The following is a 5169-nucleotide window of genomic DNA, read 5'->3' as shown; positions in this document are numbered from 1 at the left end:
GGTTGAACTTCCTCAGCTGGCGAAGGAAGTACAACCTCTGCTGGGCCTTTTTCACAATGGAGTCAATGTGAGTGTCCCACTTCAGGTCCTGAGAGATTGTGGTGCCCAGGAACCTGAATGACTCCACTGCAGTCACGGTGTTGTCCATGATGGTGAGTGGGGGAGTGCAGCGAGGTTTCTCCTGAAGTCCATGGTCATCTTTTTTGAGCGTGTTGAGCTCCAAGTTGAGGGAGAAGAGCAGTGGAGAGAGAACACAACCCTGAGGAGCTCCAGTGCTGATTATACGGGTGCTGGATTTGTATTTTCCCAGCCTCACTAGCTGCTGTCTGTCTGTCAGGAAGCTGTTGATCCACTGACAGACGGAGGTGGGCATGGAGAGCTGAGTTAATTTGGGCAGAAGGAGGTTAGGGATGATAGTGTTAAAAGTCGAGCTGAAGTCCACAAACAGGATCCTCTCATAAGTCCCTGGTCTGTCTAGAAGTTGCAGAACATAATGCAGTCCCATGTTGACTGCATCGTCCATAGACCTGTTTGCTCTGTAGGCAGCGAAGGTGGGCCAGCACCAGTTTTTCAAATGACTTCATGACCACAGACGTTAGAGCCACAGGTCTGTAGTCATTAAGTCCAGTAATTTTGGGTTTCTTTGGGACGGGGATGATGGTGGAGCGTTTGAAGCATGAAGGGACTTCGCACAGCTCCAGTGATCCGTTGAAGATCTGTGTGAAGATGGGGGCCAGCTGGTCAGCACAGGATTTCAGACAGGCTGGTGTAACACAATCTGGGCCTGGTGCTTTTTTCCTTTTCTGCTTCCGGAAGACCTGGCGCACCTCGTCTTCGCTGATCTGAATTGCAGGTGTGGGGGAGAGGGGGGTTGCTGGAGGTGTGAATGGTTGTGTGGAGAGGTGTTCAGGGCGGGTGTTGGGTGTTTTTTCAAACCTGCAGTAGAACTCGTTCAGATCGTCTGCCAGTTGTTGATTCTCCGCAGTGCTGGGGGATGGTGTCTTGTAATTGGTGATTTATTTTAGATTTTTCCACACTGATGCGGAGTCACTGGAAGAGAATTGAATCCTAACTTTTTCAGAATAATTCTCTGTGAGCTCGTCCAGATTGGTGGCAGCAGCTTCAAAAACGCTCCAATCAATGAGGTCAAAACAAGCTTGTAAATCCTGCTCTGCTTCATTAGTCCATCTTTTTACGGTCCTTAATACAGGTTTAGCTGATTTCAGTTTCTGCCTGTAGGTCGGTATTAGATGAACTAAACGGTGATCAGAGAGCCCCAAAGCTGCCCACGGAACGGAGTGATATGCATTCTTTATTGTGGTGTAACAGTGATCCAATATATTACTGTCTCTGGTGGGACATGTGATGTGCTGTCTGTATTTTGGCAGTTCACGGTAGAGATTGGCTTTATTAAAGTCCCCGAGAATGATTAAAACAGAGTCCGGGTGTTGTTGTTCTGTCTCTGTGATCAGATCTGCGAGTTTCTGTCAAGCGGAGCTCACGTGTGCTTTCAGAGGAATGTAGACACTGACGAGAATGAATGAGGAAAACTCCCGTGGTGAATAGAAAGGCTTCCAGTTAATGAAGAGCACTTCTAGATCTGAACAGCACATCTTCTTTAACACAGTTACATCTGTACACCACCTCTCATTGATGCCGTGTGATTTCCCCATTGATTCTGCGTCGCGATCTGCTCTAAACAGATGAAAGCCCGGCAGACTCAACGCGCTGTCCGGAATGGCGTCTTTCAGCCAGGTTTCCGTGAAACACAGAGCAGCAGAGTTTGAAAAATACTTATTTGTCCGGGAGAGCAGAAGGAGCTTGACCGTTTTGTTGGGTAGAGAGCGGAGGTTCACCGGATGGATGCTATTCAATGGCATTCTGAATCCGTGCTGTCTGAGCTTCACGAGCGCGCCGGCTCACTTCCCCCGTCTGCGCGTCCTGAAGCGCTTGATCAGTGCCACAGCTCCCCCGACTACAATGTCCAGCAAAACATCAGAATAGTCGAAAACCGGTGAAATATCGGGTGGTGTGTACTGCCGAATGTCCAGCAATTCGTCTCTGGTGAAACTGATTGCAGGGATATAACTAAAGACAGGACAAACTAACAAAAACATAAAACAACTGCGGAGCACACCACGGAGGCAGCGATCAGCGTCGGCGCCATCTTCGATTTTTCTGTTAGACTTACGTTCGGCTGTTGCAGCAGCCCTCGTATTTTCGTCACCGTATCGGAAGCACCCTGTTGGATTCTTTTAAACTACTGCAAGCTGCCTTTCGTGCTTCATTTGTTAGACGACTTTCTGGTTGTGGACTATCCAAACTCTAAACCCAACCGATGTATTAATATTCTGAAATAAACTTTTAATAAACTAGGCATACCTCTCTCAGAAGAAAAAACTGCGGGGCCATTAAATACAATCAAATTCCTCTGTATTACTCTAGACAGCAATCTCATGCAAGCTTCCTTACCTCTTGATAAACTTGATCGTATCAGGGAGGCTATGATAGATGCTTTAAAACGCAACTCCACCACTAAGAAAGAACTTCTTTCTCTATTAGGGCATTTAAATTTCACAATGCGGATCATTCCGTAAGGTCATTCTTTCATTTTTAGACTAATTGATATATCTAAAACAGTCAAGAAATCGCACAATTCTATTCAATTAGATTCAGGTTGCAAATCCGAGCTGCATTTTTGGTCTCTTCTATGTGAAGGGTGGAACGGAATTTCTTTTTTTTTTTTACGATTTAGTAGAGACTTCTGTCGAACTCAAATCCTTTACTGACACTGCTCCTTCTATCGGATTTGGAGGGGTTTTCAATAATCACTGGTTGGCTAGCGCTTGGCCAAAAGAATAGTCGACTCTTCCTACAAATACACTATCAACAGCGCTGTTAGAATTATATCCTGTCGTCGTAGCCTGCATTCTTTGGGGTAATCAGTGGTCCAGAAAACTAATTCTCGTTTACTGCGATAATGCAGCAACGGTCTACATTATAAATAAAGGGCGCTCTTCAGTTCCATTCATTAATACATTTTTGAGGCGTTTTATGTGGATATGCATTACCAGCAATTTTACGCTCCACGCTGCCCACATACCTGGCCTTGATAACCAAATAGCTGACTGTCTGTCTCGTTTCAAATTTTAGGATGTGCCCAGATGCCACTCCTTCGAGCCTACCTTGCCCAGCATTCGCCCTGACTGTTCTCGACTAAACACCACTCTGCAGTTTTATATTTCCGCAGCTTCCATGTTCATGAGATCAAGTCTAGCCAAATCTACATTAAAAGTGTATGACTCTGCTTGGATTCGATTTTCTACCTTTTGCTTCACCTTTTCAGATTCTGTCTTACCTGTTAACATTGCTATTGTATGTTCATATATAACGCATTGCTATTTAGCACAAAAAATACAGCCCTCCTCCATTAAAAGTCAGGTTTCAGGCATTCAGTTTCATCTAAGATGCTTGGATCCTGGTCTGTTGGGGCATCCATCCATTGGTATGCTCCTCGATGGCATCAAAAAAGAAGCACCAAAAGACAAAGATAAACTCCTTCCTCTTACTTTCTATATCTTAAAAAAACTGGTTGTTAAACTGAGACAAGGGTGTTTCAGTCCTTATGTGGATTCTCTTCTAGAGGCCGTTTTTTGTGTGCTTTTCATGGCTTTCTCAGGGTTGGTGAATTCATTACATGCAATAATAATTTGATCCCTCATCCCTGAACATTCCAAGTCTGACATAGAATCTAAAGGTATTTCAGTTGTCATTGCTCGTACTAACAGTTTTTTGCCCTTTTCATTCCATGTCCCGCTATCTGAGCATTCGCCCTCATGCTTATCCTGATGAACCTTTATTCGTCACTGAGGAGAAAAAAGCCATGTCCAGATCCTGTTTTGCCACTCGTCTCCGTTTGGTCTGCCAATCATGTGGCCTCTCACCAGAGCAGTACACGACTCACTCCTTTCTCATCGGAGCAGCTACATCAGCGGCCTCTGTCACAACGATTCCCACACTTAAAGCGATGGGAAGATGGTCTTCTTCCGCATACGAACATTATGTTCGTCCTGGACTTAAAGACATTTTAGATGCTCAAAAATCTATGGCATCTGTCGCTATAAATTTGTTGTTGTGTTTTTCTCCTCTCTTCAAATTTGTCGTTGTGTATTGGTGCGTCGTACCTTTGGATGAATGCTATTGCGACAGTCATTCAAAGTATTTCCGCAGGGTGTATGCCTCCCCTGACGGACTGCCACCCACAATTATGCAATTTACAGCATTAGTGCATATTAACATGCTCCTCCTGCCACCGCTAGGGGTCGTATGCTTCCCCCTTTACAATCACATATTTGCTTTAAGCATTTTAAGCAACATGCTTGTTGCATATCCTCGATTGCCTAACTTGGGGTGATGCTTTCCCCTTAATGCGATTTAATAGCATGTTAGACACTTACATTTGGATAATATACAAACTGCTGTCGTATTAGACTGCTGCTGCTAGTGGTGTATGCTTCCCCCTGTACATTCAAATATTTGCATAAGCAGCTTAAGCAACATGCTTGATGCATGCCCCCTTACTGAGTTGGGGCGATGCTTCCCCCACAAATATAGTATTAAGCCAACATTTCCCATCACTGACCATTTCAATTAAATCAGTTGTGTTGGGGGGTTTGGCATATGGTTGTTTTGGGGGTTTGTCTTGCTGCTCTCCCCGCTCTGTCCAAGCATGGCTGCATGGACAGGCGTGTGGAGTGTTGCCCAGAACATAACCATACCGCCAACACTAATTATATGCAATAAATATACTTGACGAAAGTGGTCCTGATTGAAATTCAGCATAGCGTTAGTTCAGGCAGGCCACGTCAGTCAAGCTCACATCAGCCGACAGTCAGGTGTTCCTGACAAGTACCAATCCAGTCTGGACACCTATCACAAGCGGTCTATTTAAATTCCCATTCTTCAGCGTCTCTTCCATCGCATCACTGCTTGCAATGAACTCCCTCCTCCAACCCCAACTCCATCTAACTGAACCTGTAATTCGATCTGACTTTGTTTCTTCCTTACAGTCACTTCATTGGAAGCATTCTCTATTACATATTGTTTACAACTCATGTAATTGTGAATTGTAATTATGTAGGCATATAATGGTTCTTTTCTGTACCCCGG

This window comes from Sinocyclocheilus grahami, unplaced genomic scaffold (assembly GCF_001515645.1).
Source record: "Sinocyclocheilus grahami isolate Dianchi unplaced genomic scaffold, SAMN03320097.WGS_v1.1 scaffold1965.1, whole genome shotgun sequence".
NCBI lineage: Eukaryota > Metazoa > Chordata > Actinopteri > Cypriniformes > Cyprinidae > Sinocyclocheilus > Sinocyclocheilus grahami.
Note: the sequence above shows the minus strand (reverse complement) of the source record.